Source organism: Thunnus maccoyii, chromosome 7 (assembly GCF_910596095.1).
Source record: "Thunnus maccoyii chromosome 7, fThuMac1.1, whole genome shotgun sequence".
NCBI classification, from domain to species: Eukaryota; Metazoa; Chordata; class Actinopteri; order Scombriformes; family Scombridae; genus Thunnus; species Thunnus maccoyii.
This window is the reverse complement of record NC_056539.1, coordinates 4,034,940-4,051,981: the sequence shown is the minus strand read 5'-3', so window position 1 is coordinate 4,051,981 and position 17,042 is coordinate 4,034,940. Positions and strand designations below refer to the sequence as shown.

At 38.5% G+C, this 17,042-nt stretch overlaps 1 protein-coding gene across 11 annotated transcripts in view; it reads right to left on the bottom strand.

The window, feature by feature from the left end:
* The window catches only part of LOC121900143 (inactive N-acetylated-alpha-linked acidic dipeptidase-like protein 2), a 651,762-nt gene that overhangs the window by 544,959 nt on the left and 89,761 nt on the right, over positions 1-17,042 (bottom strand). For all 11 annotated transcript variants that reach the window (XM_042416175.1, XM_042416174.1, XM_042416172.1 and 8 more), the window contains one exon: positions 6,816-6,850. The gene's annotated coding sequence lies outside the window, so the exon portion shown is untranslated. The remainder of the gene's footprint in view (positions 1-6,815; positions 6,851-17,042) is intronic.

Here is a 17,042-nt window from a genome sequence, read left to right as displayed (position 1 = left end):
TATATATTTATATTTATCCACGTGTATGTTTATATATGATTGTTAAGTGTTGGTTTTTGAATTAACTGAAGCTTTCAGCCTGTCATGTATGCCACCTTATATGTGATGGAGGTTCCACTTTGGCTGCAACAGTCCAGAGAGTGACAGAGTGCACAGTGAACTCAGCAGCCACACATTTATCCATGCTCTATTTCTCTGTTTTGCATCTTCAGGTTAGGGTAACCTATTGTTGCTAACTTTGGAGCTAACCCCTTCACTTTTCCAGCACTTGGCGAAACAACAGACGTGACTTTTTAGCATTTAATAACTGTTAAACTGTAGTCTGTATTGTATATTTACTGCCAGATTGACAACTTACTGCTAACCTTTTCCTCTGCTCCGCTCACATCCACCGTCACTTTCCTGCCACTCGCTCTTTGCCACTTGCTACACAAACATACTAAGCACTGCCCCATTCCTTCACGGAGTTACGCAACCAATAGTTTCCCAGGAACAGCACTGCACAGAGACTCCCAAACGCTATTGATTTCCGAATGAATGGATTTTTGGCGTTAAAAAATATTTTTTTGGCCTGGCGGGGGTTCTTGTTGTTATCATTATAGGAAAAACACTGATTCAGTAAAAGCTCAGTAAATGTTGAGTACAGTTAAACCCAGCAGTCTCCATTAGGTTGGGCGTGTTCAAAATTGTAAAAACACCCCCATTTTCACAGGGATTTGTTAGTCCCTCCCACCGCAGGAAATAATGGATTAATCCTGGAAGGCTATTGATTTAGCACTCTTCTCCTTATGAAAGTAACACAGCAATGATTCGACCAATGAAAATCTGGTCGGATGAGAGCATATTGACCAACTAATCGACCAGGAGACTACAGCCCTACTTGTCATTAATTTTATTTCATGCAAAGTGCAGTGGCAAGGTGATGTCATTTTTTTTGAAAGGAGAAAGAAGATACACTGTCTTTTTTAAAGTCTTTGATTGCACTTTTGAGACATTTCACAGCAATCTGTTTGCATGCAAAGCAAGGGTAGCAAGTGAGATGCTGCATGCTTGATAACACATTCATTTAGACAAGTGCTGTGGGGATGTGGCATATTAAGATTTTCATGGCCTGAGCCTCTAACAACACAGGTACATTTACGTAAAGGTACATTTTGCTACATTTAACGATTTTGTTAAATGTGACAAAATGTGCATAATTGGATTTACTGAATATACCAATAAAAACTGACATGTACAGAGGTTCACAGCTGCCATTTGTTCGCATGCCAGTTAGTAACAGGATTTTCCCAATTTAAGCATCTCCAGCATGAAGACTGGTGGCAGCATTATGCTGTGAGGATGCTTCTCTGCAGCAGGCCCTGGAAAAAAATATTATTTTGCCACATTCATATCACTCTAAAAAACCTGCTGCAGTCTGTAAGGCAACTGACACTCGGTTTATTATCCAGCAAGATAATGACTCCAAACATAAACCCAAATCTAAAGTCTTATGTGGCCAAATCCGAGTCCAGACCTCAAGACAATCCAGAGTTTGTTGAACACCTTGAAAACTGTTCACTTGTAATTATCATCCAACTTGACAGAGCTTAAACAAATGGAATACGGAAAACACGCAGTGTCCAGATGGGTGACGTGGAAGTGAGAATAACACAATATGAATTTGTGTTTTATATTTGTATTTTAATTTACATGGATAAGATTTGTTTTCACTTCACAAAATAAAAGAGTTTTTACTGTAAGTAATCACATTGAAATAAATTCACTGTATTTCAGTGTAAACAAATACAACCATAAGAGTTTGAAAGTGAATTCTTGACTGTGGAGAAAGTAGATAGATGAATTTTATCTGTCTAATGCATAATAGGGGAACAGTTTAGAAGCAGGAGGTTGTGACTAAAGGCCATGGCAGATAATGGAAGAGAGAATCAAGTTATTTTAAATCATTATAAGCTATAAATCAGTGTTTGGGAAGCACCAGGAGATGTTATAGTTTGATATTGACCGAGTCTTACTCACTTTACATGTAACAGCAGTCATTTGCATTCAGATTTGAGACTGATATGAAATAAAGAGAGAAATACTACGCAAATATTAACTAAAAAAAAAATACACAGCGAGACCCAGTGGGGATGCAGTATATAAGATGATTATTCCACCTTCGTTCTTCAGCCTCTTGGCAGTGCATGTCTTTTTCAATTTTGTCTCTGTTGCAATGATACTGTCATCAAGCCCTCAGTGGATCAATATGCTCTCCTTTAATAGGCCTTTCATTAGCAACTCATCAATAACCTCCCACCAAAGGACAGCCATTCGATGCCCGGCTCCCACAATGTTTTGGCAGAAAAAAAAGTTTGAGAGGGCTGACGAGAGGTGACAATAATGCATGCAAGACATAATGTAAGAAATACAGCTTGAAATATGGCTGGAAAGCTAATTTAATGTTTTACATGAAGGGGAGATAATGCTAATGTTACAATTGTTTTTTTTTAGGTTCGGTGCAGTAGAGCCCACTGAATATTACCAGAGACAGAGAAAAAAAAAAGATGTGGGTGCTTGGAAGCTTGGGTAGTGTGTGTTATGATTAGGACTTATCATCCAGCAGCCTCCCTATCATGCTGACTGCAATCTGTTTTAAGGGACTTTTTGACATGTTGAATTGTAGGTGGTCATTTTCCCTTGCAGTACTTGTCACATTATTGGGCAAAAAAAAAAAAAAAAAAAAAAAGTTTTGTCATCATTTGTCCTTCAGCTTCAATTTCTTATATTTTCCAGTCACCATCCCTCATTTTAACCATTTGGTGCTGATAGCTGTAAGATAATGAGCCAGCATGTGGTTAGTGGTGCCTGAAGGTTTCAGTGACAAATGCAACAGTGTCAACATGCCATTTCACTTTTTTGTGCTGCCATATTTAAGCCATTTGCCCCATGATGGCATGGGCCTGCTGATGAGATATTGCACTCTTAAACGTGTGAATGTCAATGTATCCCTTTAACGAGAGCTCTGGCCATATTCTTCAATGATCATCTTGCAGAGATTCCTATGGCCCTAACAAGCTAAGGTACTGATGGCCAGGGGTTGCGAACTAGCAGTTTCCTGCTGACTGGAATATAAAGTAGCAGCACAGACATGTGCTAGGGTGTAAAATTATGTAGATCGCTTTTTGCATAATCTACAAATCAATTAATTTGGTCTGTTTAAACTCACATTTGGCCACGCTTAAGGATATCGGGAAGAAAACATCCCCATAACATTACAGGAGCCCTGAGGGCAAGACATAAACACAAATATAAAGGCAAATAACCTAAAAAAAAAAGAGAAAAAATAACTTGGAGAAGAACTGCAGAAGCTGAGGGAGGGATGATGTGCTGTGGTCTGGCTGCCAAGCAGGCTGTGGACTGCCAGCACTGGAGGAGTCTGGTTTCTCATTTATACGCCACTAGGCATGAGTATAGTGATATACTCATACTTGGAATTAAAAAGGGAGGGAAATTCAACAGATCTGCTTCAATCTCCAACCAGGAATATCTCAAAATGTCAACATTTCAAATGAAATCTCAGTGTGAAGTCCAAAAACCCTCATGATTAAAAAAAAAAAAAAAAAAAAAACAGACATAGGATGTTATGCCCATAAAAAGCTGAAAGAGTGATGATGATGAGCTGTGGTCAGGCTGCCAAGTCAGCCAGTGATCGCCAACAGTGGAGGAGGCTGGTCTGTTCTTATATGCCATTAGGCATGAAGATGATCATTTTCTAAGTATACGACTACATAACGGGCCAACAGTGGAGGAGGCTGCCTTCTCTCTGCCTCATCCAGCCATAGGCATGAAGGACAAGTAACCAAATTGGTCTGCAAACTCCCATTTCATTGTGTTCTTACCGGCAGAATTACATTTTACTGACATTTCAAATGTTTCAACACCAAACACTGCCAGTTGGAAGACACTGGACACCCCTCTGTTAGCATTTTTCGTTCAATCTTGAGCAATATGATTGTAATTTTAAATATTCTAAAATGGTCAAATCCAAAGTAGGTGTCAGTAAATAGAAAATAATTTGTGACCTATCATTGTATTAAAAATGACCTCTAATTGTAAATGACCTCAATCTTGACAATCTAAGTAAGCACCTGTCTAAATTTTAAAAGGTAGATGTGAAACTAGTTGACCTTTCCAGCACACCTGACTTTAATTTTGCATTATGAGTCACATTAGGATCTGAGAGCTTGATAATTAAGAAGCCGATTAAGAATTCTGCGCATGTATAGATGAACTACAATAGCAGTGTTTCATAATGACAGATGTCATCTGGTTCCCAAAGCATCTCCACTGTGAGCAGCTTTCTGTCAACAAATCTCCTAACCTACTAAAGCATAAAGACCCAATGGATCACAGCTGCTCAAGCAAATTCTTACACTTCCTGCATAAGCAGCTGAAATCCATGAATAATGAGGAGTGGCAGTGCAGCTGTAGGTGCAGATTGATTTGAAAAGTCAGTAATGTATTACCCTAAAACAACAATCTCATACACAACAAAAATAAATATGGATATGAGGTTCATTACAATTCTAAAGTTTCTGCAGGTTGATTTTCCTGATGTAAGCCACTGCTTGCAAGCCACAAAATCATTTAAAAAATCCTAAAATGATGCCATTTTCAGCAAAAACTAGTAGAAAATCTCCATTATACAGTATATTAGTGTGTAACTATTAAAGAGTTATTCATTCTTTTTTTATTTTTTTCATTTTTTTTCCCTTTATTCATTCAGGAAAGTTTCACTGAGAGCCTCTCCCTCATCACATTCACACAGTTATACATATTCACACCTGGAAGCTGCCCAGTACAACCACAGTCTGATCTGCTGCTGAGCAGCATCATATGGAATTATAAATGTTAATAAGTTGTTAATTAATGGATTTATCTGCAGCTCTTTTCCCAGAAGTTAAGTGGTCAAACAAACTTCCTTGTAATTATCCTGCTGGAGGACAAAACACACCAGAGAGTTTATCTCTGAGCTAGCAACCTCAAAGATCAGTAATAGCTTATTACTGATCTAAAGGATTAGTAAATTCTGTTTAATCATCAGTAAAGCATTATTTATGACTATTAAATGCTTTATAATGGGTGGTTTGGAAACGGTCATTAGTGACGTTAAGTATACATGATATGTAGAAAATGGTCTAACATATATGCAAACATACTGATGCGGTTCTTTGAAATCAAGTGAATTCTGAGTTTTGTTTTCTCCTGTCCTCTTTGAAACAAATAGCTACACAGCAGGGGAAGAAGTATTCAGATCTTGAAAAGCAGTCTTTTAGTGCCTTCTCTGGTTGAAAGTTTCAAGTGTCATGTATATTTGACCACACCCAACAGTGATGTCACGGTGTACAGACACACCCCAGAGTACACTTCTACATCACTGCCACAACCTGAGAAATTTTACCACTAGAAGTAAATAAAAGAAGATTTTCAGCTGATATTACATTACTCTTTGAGTGAAATCAGTAAAACCACAATGTGAAAGTAAATGCTATGCTTTCAAAATGTTATTCAAGTAAAAGTATGCATGACAAATTAAAGGAAAAACTGGTACAGGTCTGAATGTTTGACCCCTACAGTGAGGGGATCTGGTGGCTGTTATGCTGTGGGGGGCATTTTGCTGGCATGGTTTGGGTCCACTTGTCCCCTTAGAGGGAAGGGTCACTGCAAATCAATACAAAGTTGTTCTGAGTGATCACCTTTATCCTATGATGAATCATTTCTATCCTGATGGGAGTGGTCTCCTCCAGGATGACAATGCCCCAATCCACAGGACATGAGGGGTCACTGAATGGTTTGATGAGTATGAAAATGATGTGAATCATATGCTATGACCTTTGCAGTGTCTTTTGCCTTCTCTGAGCACTAGCAAGCTGCTTTTAGCTCATTTCTTTTCTAAAGTGTGATAAGTGCCTGCTAGAGGAAGGTAACAACAACAACAACTGCAGGGTAAGTCGACCTGATGGAAAGACAACTGTACATTTGGCCCGTTGTACATGGCTACACAATGCAGTTGAAGTGCTGAACCGGTGCATCTGACTGGGTAAAGTGTGAGTATTAACAAGGGCTCAAGGAGCTCAAGCCTCTATTGTACTGGAAACCTTTGTTCTGGCTCCTTGATGGGGATCTAAGAGGATGAATACACTGTGTCTGTGTCTGTGTGTGTGTATGTGACTGCATTATTGAATATATCTCCACATTAAAAAACAACCAGTGTATTTGTGCCAGGGTTCTGTCACACACATCTCCGTCACTGGTAACAGGAGTCCACTCAGGCATCCCTACTCACACACAAACACACACACACAACTACCTTGTATCCCTAACCCACATTCCCATACTGTATTCATCTGAGGTGAATCAATAGCTCAGTTAACAGTGCAGGACTGAGTTTAGTGACAGCACTTGTACTCCCAGCGAGAGAGGAGACACAGGGACACATTCAGCACAGCACAGCTAATCACCATTAAAGGCTTACAAGAGAAAAGTAGAGGAACAGGACGTAGAGAAGAAGAGGGAGAGGGAGGGTGGGAAAGAGTGGGACAGAGGAAGAAAAAGACAGACAGAGAGAGGCCAACAATAGGAGAAAGTTACAATAGAGCATCTGTTTCCAGTGTTAGATGGCAAGAGAGAGCTGAGATTGCAGCAGCAGAGAGCAGACATACATGTTGATAGGTACTTTTAAGGCTGCATTCAGCAAGAGGTTTCAATGAAAATCCACCTGTCCTTACATGCAAGGTGCAATAGAATATAAAAAATTAAATATAGTGACTTACTTCTTGTTGGGTTACTGGTTAAAGATGTTCTCTGCCTGCAAAAAATGACAAAATCAAAATATGAAATACAGGGGGGAGCCAAAGTACAACACTATCAAGAGCTTGCCCAAAGCAATTCCATCTCATCTATGTTATTTTCTGTCAACAAGGGAAGCTGTTAGTGGTAGCGATTGCTAGGCATACTTAATTTAATGTTTGTCTTGCCAATGGAAGAAATATGCCAATTTCAGAGTTGTTAATTCTGTGATTTGACTGTATAGCTGCCTCATTCTCATCCATCTTTGGCACCATTTTTGTGGCAATACCTCCTACTAAGCTCAGATTGCTAGCTGTCAAGCTGTCAATGAGCATAACACCAGATGTATTTGAAATGCTGAATGTGGGCAGATATTGACCAGACAAGGACAGGCTACAGGGGACACCCAAAATGCTTTGTATGATTGCACTGCATGTTTTTTGTTTGTGGCAAAAGCATACGGATTCTCACAGCATGAGCTACATTCTCTGCTCTTTGCTTTTTCTCTTGACCTCAGTCCGACGGCAACCAGAAAAATCTACAATAAAGCAATTTAATCTTATATTCTTCAATGTGCAATTCATTCTGCTCAGTCACTACTTTACCAAGCCAGAAGAAGAATCTGTCTCCCAGACACTCTATACAAACATACCATCTCTTTGTGGTAGGAGACAGACCTGGAGGTTAGAGGTAAAGAATTGAAGTGAGGAAGAAGTCAGTTATTTCAGTAGTCCTGTAGTCAATATCCCATGAACTCCAACACACATCACTAGGGCTGGGTGATATGGCAAATTGCAGGACAGTTGTGCAAGAATAGACCTGTACCACCTGCAGACTATCATCATTAAACATCAAATACAATCCCACACAGCTATTGACTTTCACTACCAGATGCTTCAACTAAGTAGAGCATGGAGATCAACTTTAATAATCAGTGTCAGCACAGACAAAACAGAATAGTCTGCTCACTAATTGATCTGCTGCTGTTTTGGTTTCTTTACAAAACGTCAGCCAGATATCTGCAGACTGCTGCCAGCCTTAGCTACCCAGCAGGCAGGGACAGAGATGTGAGATATGTAGATGTGACCGTTAAATTCGGTACAAGATAGCCAGCTATCTGCCTGGAGTCACAACAATCCTGTAAACTGCAGCAAGTGGGCATGTAGTGTAACTAATCACGTCACAGTTTAGGGGACTGTCATGACTCAAAACAGCTAATGTACCCGCTACCACCCACGTAACTTTCTGACTAAAAATAACCTTTTTGTGTATATTGTAATTAATCAAATTAATTTGATATATTGTACAGCCTGACATGCAACTATGTTTTTCTTGACAGTTGAAGAGTTTTGTAACTGCACAAAATACAACCAACCACTATAGGTCCTTTTACCATTTAGAAAAGTTTGGTGTCAATGTACTGCCCAACTAGAATTTGCATCTAAATAGAAATATTCAGCACAGGTACAAACCAATCTTTACCACACAATCTTCTAACCATTCTCAATGTCACCATTCTCAATGAACCAATCAATTGCTTTTAGCGGTGGAGCTCCACTTACCGGTGACTTAGAGCATTGTTGTCAGCTCATCTGTGATACGCAGTATCTCTCTACACGTTATTCATTGTTAAAAGCTTTTTTAAATACAGTGAATGTCAAAGAAACAACCATGATGTGATAAATCTTACAAATAAGTGGCTGCTGAACTCTTAACCTTGTAAACACTGCTCGTAGAGGCTAGTTTTTTATTTAACTGAATGTAACAGCTTGAACCAACAATAGACAATGTACAATTGAACTCAAGACATCATTTAAGACGTCATTGAACCAGTGCGAATGAATAGTGATGTGTTCATTTACTGATGTATGACCTGAAGGGTATTTGAATGGAGATGTGATCACCTAGAAAAAAGTGAACAAACTACATAGTCTTTGTACCAAACTGAATGAAACAATTAAAAATCAGTAAGGTGATTTATTTCCACCTATACATTGGAATGGGTAGGAGGCACATGTTTAATCTACAATAATTTCTTAGAGTGTTACGCGTGACAATGTTTTCTTAAACCTACTGTTAATTTAAGAAGCTTTGTAATTCTGATTTAGTGTAACAAGGAGAGCGGAGCAGGTGGAACCAAATGCAGGACACAGCAGGCAGTTGGGATCAAAAGCAGAGTTATTTATTGAAAACTCTAAAGAAATTGTGACATAAGAACAAGGCAAACTGAGCAGATGATTCGACAAAGAGTGAACTGAAAACTGGACTTTAAATACACAGGAACTGATTACAAACTGAATAGAGGTGAGTGAAATGAGACACAGGTGACACACATGAGGCAATCAACAAAGGCGGGAAAACACAGGAAATAACAAAACACAAGGAGAAGACATTTCAAAACAGAATAGGAACTAAACTAAAAGTCTGAACACAAATATAGTCTAATGGAAATTCCTTGGACCCAGTAATTGTGTTTCCTATGAACTTTTATGATTGAAATGTCATTTATAGGCCAAGTGGCTGAAATTTAACTTGGTTATGGTAATGTACTGCATAGTGCATAAAACATATACGAAAACATTTACACTCTCATTGTCACGCCCTTGTCAGCATAATCATTAATAATAACACCACATTTAATGAAAAATAGTGAAAGGTCAAAAATTGGCCCAAGTTAGCTCATTTGAAAGGAAAAAAAAACATGTATTGTAACAAAATTCCAACCATTTACATCATTTAGGATATGTAGCTAATAAATCACCAAATACAGGAAACTAACCTGATGCACCAGCTGGTTTGTTACACAGGACCATCAATGGAAACTGTTTGGAAAAGGGCAGGCACTTTCAAAAAATTCTTGGCAGGTGATCGGATAAACCATCTGTCTAACACTGTATATTACCGTCTTCCCTTGTGAGGCAGCTGGATTTGTGACCCTGGTTGGTCCGAAACACTGGTCTAAATAATAAGACATTCCCTTTTAAACACAAATTGTTTAACGTGTGATTTGAGTACACTACGACCAGGATTATTTGACCCTATTGCCTTCCTCTTTTTCCCACCATTCCCAGTGTTCCTTGCTGTGGATATATATTTGCAATAACAGTTTTTGTGTGCATGAATGGAAACACTGTCCCCCTCGGAAGCCATGCGAGATGCTAAGTTCGTGTGCAGGGAATCTCCCTTCTCTTTGCTTCGAAAGATGATCGTGTTGATGGCTGTGACCTTGAAAACTTGAAGTTGACCTTTGCCATTGCATGGTGTGAAGAAGCGGTTCTTCTTGCTGCTGGCCATACTGACCCTGAATAAAAATTAAAAAAAAAATATATATATATATTCCACTGAATGCTTATTATATATATATTCTTCTATCTTTGAGTGATTGCTTTGTTCAAGGTAGTAAGCCTTATTTGAGATGTTATTGTACTAGTATGTTATTATTATTATGTCCCTGTGCTATTAAGTAGCATGTGCAAAAACTATCCTTGTATCAAGGGGGTTAAATGATGCTTGTAGCTGCAATCCTACCAAAGCTATTCATAACCAACCATTAGCTTGTGCTAATGAAAAATGTATCAGCTAAATTTATGAATACATTCATTACTTTCTAGCTAGCTTTCCTCGTTAAAGTTAGTTATGGCTATGTTCAGATTAATTTGTTCAAAATCAAAACACCATTTTAATGTTGCAAGAAAATGATTATGGTATTTGGTAGCTAGCTAACAAGCAAAGGAGCAACCAAGGAGGTTGAAGGATGCTTGCAGTCCTATTCATGTTAGCATATGTTTGCCAAGTACCTAACCTTAGCTACGTGGCAATTAAATCAACTAACATAGCTACAGATGCATAAGAGTTACATACCTTTATCCTGTGCTCTTTTTGCCTCCTGTAGTTTTGTTGTTTTTACACCTTCAGCTCCAGATGGAAATTTCCTTTTTTGAAGGTATTATCATTCACCATGGGTATCGAGGAGCATCATGGGGGAGTCAAGTGGAGAGTAGTGGGTGATGCCAGTGGGAGAAGGGTGGGGGAGGGGGGACTGCACACTGTTGCCCATAAAATCTTTTTTATAACAGGTTTGAAACATTCGGGGACAGGGATAAATAGCATAATGAAAAATAAAAACTAAATAATATCTAACACCATGTCACTTTTAAATGGATGTGGATCCAGATTATGTTAATTAGATCACCTCTCTAAGTTAACTAGAAACACAATTATAGCCATTCCCAGTTTTGGGTGATTAATTGGCTCATTATTCTAATTACTCAAAATGCCCAACATGCAACTCTTAGCAACCAAGCTTAATCTCATCTGCTAAACCTATAGGTGACATTTTAATCATAAAAATTCACAGGATTCATAGCATTCACAACATTGCTGGGTTTCATATATAGGACACATAGGGATTTCCAGTAGACTAATACTATAATCAAGTTGCTTGAAGTAAATTGTTTCCTAATTTACTGCATATGTTCTAAAACCTATGGGGAACAAGTGAACAAAGCTGTCTGGTGCAAGTTTAATTTAAACTACACAAGCACCTCTACCCCAATAAAAAAATGAGGTGTCCTTGCACTGCACTCCCCCTGTCAATCAATCCATTTGTCCACTACGGTACTGTAATATCTTTTCTCCTTGAATTTGACATTTTAGTCTCACAGGGTGTAGATTTTTTTTCTTCCTAAATCATTCGCTCTTAACATTTTGGGCTTTGAAATGAAGCAATGACTAATGGTCCAGATGGCGATGGTTGAACTAAAGCACAACATAGCTACATTTGATTATACAATGAGGCTAGAATCTGAAAACAATTCCATATTTCACACAGAAAAAGCGAAAAAGAAGAAAAAGATAAATCAATTTGTGTCAAAGAAATGTGTTCCCCATAGGTACCCTTGGTTGAGAAAATGTCTGTGCTTACATGAAGACATAGTATAGAAACAGACCACACAAGCGCACATATAGGAAATTAATGGTGCTCAGTAAGTGGCACTCATAAGATTAGGCTGCTGCTTCTAAAACAGAAGGTATTTATGTGTTTATCCCTCTTCTCCTCTCTGTCTCCCATCCCTCCATCCCTGAATGTCTGAGTTTAGCACTGTGAAATGGATCTTACAATATCACAATGGGGCTGAAAATTAAAACAGATGACGCTTGATTGGTCACTAAAGATAAAACACTTTGACTGATGCTAAATTAGGAGCGTTATCAGAGGGCACAGAAAGGAATGTGCACACTGGAACACTGTTGATTTCATTCTAGCAGCTCAGCCTCTGTGGGAGATGGCTATGCTTTGAAATGCAATATTCAAAAGCTGTCCTGGAATAACAGCAGCCATTGTGTTGAATTTGAACAGAAAATATCAGTTGTATGATGTGGAAAGATCATATTGCCTCTTGAGCTGCCTGCCATTAATTTGACTTGACTGTAACCATGATCCCAAAGCACAGCATTTAATGTGAAATGACAAAATATTACAACCAGCTCTATCAAATGCCAGCAATCTTCACGAGTGCAGCTCACAAGCCTTTGTGTGCCTGCAGCTTTTGGAGTAACTCAAATGCAAAAATGCACATGAGAGACCGAGCAACAGCTTAGAAAACGATTTGACATGGAATAGATGCTGATACAACAGCCTGCAGCAATGTTTAAACCTGTGTAAATATAGATAGGATAACACACAGTAGTTAATACAGATAAAGATATTTACTGTTTCACATATAATAAATATGCATAATTATAACCCCATCTACTGTGTGAAACATGTTTTTATACTACTAATATGTTTTAGAGAGACTAGCAGTGTTTTTTCCCAATCCAGGAAGTGTCACATAGTTATATTGTAGAGAAGGAGGTGGTCAGGGTGGATGAAGCTGCAGAACTTTGACACCAGAGACTGAAGTTATTGGTTGTGTTAGAGAAAGATTGCCATTGTCAAGCTGACTTTTTACATATCTAACCAAGAAGAACCAATACTTTTTATTTCAACAAGTCCTCCAAATTGAAGGACCAAATATGTTGTTTGACCATGTACACTCCAGATCGACACATAGGAGTGCACATAGGAATAGCACCCCTATTGGCAATAATCAGCAGGACACTTGGTGAGGTTTAGGGAGAGATCATGGTTTGGGTTAAAATGATGACTTTGTTAAGGTTAGGGTCAAGATAGAGAAGAGAGATAGAGAGCACAGAAAGAATTATCCTCTCGTTAAAATAAAGCTGTAAAAAACGGTTGGATTGTTTTAAATCATATGATTATGAAATATATAATGTAAGAATTATACATTGTACAAGTTATATAATTGTAAAAGAATCAATAGGGGTCAAAAGAGTAAGAAACCCCCCCAAAAAAAGACAGATGTGAATGTGAAGGTGATAAAGTCCACCCACAGTCAATTATTTGTAGCCAGGTTAAAAATAGTTACAGAGACCAGAGGTTTGATTTGTTGAGACGTCTATCTCCCTCCACACCACAAGTTGGGATGACTGATGTAGGTGTAAATTAGACACCCCAATGTGGGGTCAAGCTCTGGGAAGGATGAGAACACACACACACACACACACACACACACACACACACACACACACACACACACACACACACACACACATATACACACACACACACACACACACACACACACACACACACACACACACACACAGCACAGCAGGAAGACATAGGGGTTGAAAAAAAAAAACAAAGAAAAAAACGGACGCTGGTTTCAGGAAAGCAGCAACTTCATGACTAGCAATGTTGGGGAGTAATTTACATGTAACATGTAAATCTAATTATAAATGTAAATTCCAAACATTCTAATCTTAATCTTATAAATTATACTGAAGGACATTAACAAGTGCTGACGACTGTTGTGAGGTTTACATTGCCTGGTTTAAATGTATTTAAATGTATACTTTCAGGACTCAGCTTTATTGCCCAGTTTAAAACATTTATTACAAAAGTAATCAAAGAGTCAACAAATGTAACAGGGTAACTAGTTACTAGTAAAGTAACCTTCCCAACACTGATGACTAGTGATTTGGATGTATTAAAATGATAAAATGCTGAATGTGAAATGATACAGAGACTATAAGATACAACATACCAAAGAAAGAAAGGAAAGCCGATGACTCATAAGATGTATTCTATGGAAGATAGAGAAAGGAACAAGCAAAGCTGTATGTCTGGTTGGTGTATGTGTGTGAGAGGAAGGCAAGTCAAGGATCAGCTTTTAATAAAAAGCTTTGCATGGAACACAGATCATTTAGAGGAGGTGCAGGGGAGGTACATTGGCGAAGGACAGTTGGGTGTGATTAAAAATAGTTTAGAAGAGTTCAAGAGTATAATAAAAAACAAACAAACAGCAAATTCTAAAGGATTAAAATATAATGTGGAAATATGCAAATACTATTTAAGAGCTGGAGGATGCACAGAACAAATGTCCAGGTTTAGTTTCATATAAATTTGAGAGGGGATGTGGACATGATTGATGTGTGGCTTCCAACAGAGTTTAGGATCTATCATCATTGATTGTGTTTTTAATAACAGATAATTTACAAACACCATTTTTACTTTTATTTTATCTTCATTTAATTGGGCATTCTCATTGAGATTAAGATCTCTTTTCCAAGAAGAGATCTGAGAACATATTCATAAAACAAATCACAATCAGACTTAGGGAGGCCATGGAGGGGTAGGATCAAACCAGCAATATAAATTACAAGCATAATTCGGCTTTCTACTTGTGTCACGGACCATCCAATGATGCCAGCTGAGGCTGATATTTTTCATTCAGTGAAAGCTAATGAACAAGTGTGTTTACTTACTTCTAAGTTTGTTACCACAGTAGGAGTTACCAGCATTCCAATGGCAGAGCCCATGTCTAAAAAAAAAAAATCTATTGTAACCGTTGAAGGTTCAGATGTACAGCCTTCTTTCCTTATCTCTGATACCTTTCTAGGTGTCAAACATTCAAAAAATTGCTAAAACATCACTAGCGTGTGCATCATTGTTGTCTGCTCTGAGACCTGTCGTGCATTATCCTTGTACAGCAGCGTTTAACCCTGCAGATGAGTAAAAGCAATTGGCTGATTCATTTGTAAATACACAAGAGGGTTTGGAGAGTGAGCAGATTTTGTTTGTGGGTCCCCAGGGGTGTGCTTTACCAAGCCAATTACCTGACACACACAGTAAATTGTTAAAAGCCAAATGAGGCATGTCCACGTCAGTGCAGCAGTGACACTAGATTACGAACCAAAACATATTGGAGAAATGATGGCTGGATGCCAATCATTGAGAAAAACTGTAGCAGCTTCCCAAACCCAGTCTGTAAGAAGCCTAGGTGATAACTTTTACATGTCACACCTAAGTGAACAAATTGTCCTGCCACAAAGAACATTTGTATTGCAATGACCACCTCTATCAGTACAATACTGACCCCATCTGATCTTTCTGAGGTTCCTGCTATTTTATGGACTAAGCATAAGACTCATGTAGAATTGGTTAAGTCTGCTCCACCTCACCGAGTGACACTCAAGCTGTCTATAATTAAATTATATCATTTGCCCCAGACGGCAATAGAAGAATTTGAGCCAGTGATTCAGTCACTAATAAATCAAGGCATGTTGGTTCAAACCACCAGTCCATGCAACACTGCTGTTCTGCCTATACCAAAACCAGGCTGTCCCAACATGTTCTCATTCCAGGTCATCACTATTTAGCGTCTGTATAGCAATGCACCAGGCTTTCAACTAATTCCAAAGTAGACCCATCCACGGCAATATTACACGCTCAGAGCAATTGGTGTGGTCTGGTTAGGTTTAGGCACGAAAAACACTTGGTTAGGTTCAGGGAAAGACTGTGGTTTGGGTTAAAATCATCATTTAAAATGTCATCATGGCAACAGTAAACACCACGAAAAACTGTCCCCAATCGCGGTTGGAAACGTGACACTCATGGTTGGAAGAGGGGGGTGAACAGTGGTCTCTTGCGACAAAGTCCACTTTTTGCTATCTAACTATCTAACCAACCCACCTTCTTCTCCTACAAAGGAAATTGTCACCATAGATGTCATCGGTGTCATGGTGTTTAATAATGACGCGTATGGCTTCACACTGGAGTTAGTTGAAAGCCTGGTGCATCTCATACAAATGCTAAAGGGTGCCTTGTGCGTAGGTATCAGACACTGAGGGGCGTGACAAAGCGTCAGTATTTGATGTCCCGGGAATGAGAACGGGCTGGCCGTCCAGATGAATGGTGAGTTTAACAGGATTTGAAGACAACCTATCAATAATGTTGTAGCACAATTGTGACAGACACTAATTCAACTCTTGCATCACTACCTTCTAACTTTATGTCTCCAGGTGAGACTCCACTGTTTCCAAAATAATCAGGTAATCTGCTGAAATGACCACGCTCAGGACTGAGTGGGGTTGTTCCCAGACTACCCAGAAGAAGATGAGGACCAATGAGCATCAAAGTGCTTAGCAGTAAACCAGTGGTTTGGGAGTCCAGGCCATAACAAATATTTTTACAAATGTATCTGCTGACCTTGGGATCCCACTAACACTGAAAACATAACAGCTGATGGGGTCCACTGATTTACCACTGACTCTCCAAAGAACTGTGTTTTAATTCCTCATGGAACTTGTGACTTAATGATTCTTGGGTAGATGTACGGGGGAATTTCAGATCTGTAGTATTAGTGGAGAACTGAAAGGACTGTACATACTGACTGACCCTTACCTGTCACATACTGAGACTGCTCACCAAGAAAGGACAGGAGTCACAGTACATTACCATACATTTGAATATACAGGTTGGGCATCCATGAGATGTAAACATCATACTCTAACTGCAGAACAGAATTTTGAATTTTGCCACATTTGTGTTTTCTTGTTGCTTTGGTAATGATTTATTCTTATAGTTAATCTTATAGTTAAGTTTGCCTGCTAATGTAAGAATTATTTAATTAATCATATGTTTTACTAGACTACTAGTAGTCCTAGGAATGCATATTGTTTGTTTTTATTTTTTGGTCTTTACTATATATTCTGTTCAATCCAATTCAGTCAGGTAATTCAAATATATTTCTATTCATATGCATAGTAGTATGTGTAGTATGTGCTCACATGGATGTTATTTGCATTGAACATTGATATGTTTTGTTTCTTAGTACATATTTCAGATGATCACTACATATTCC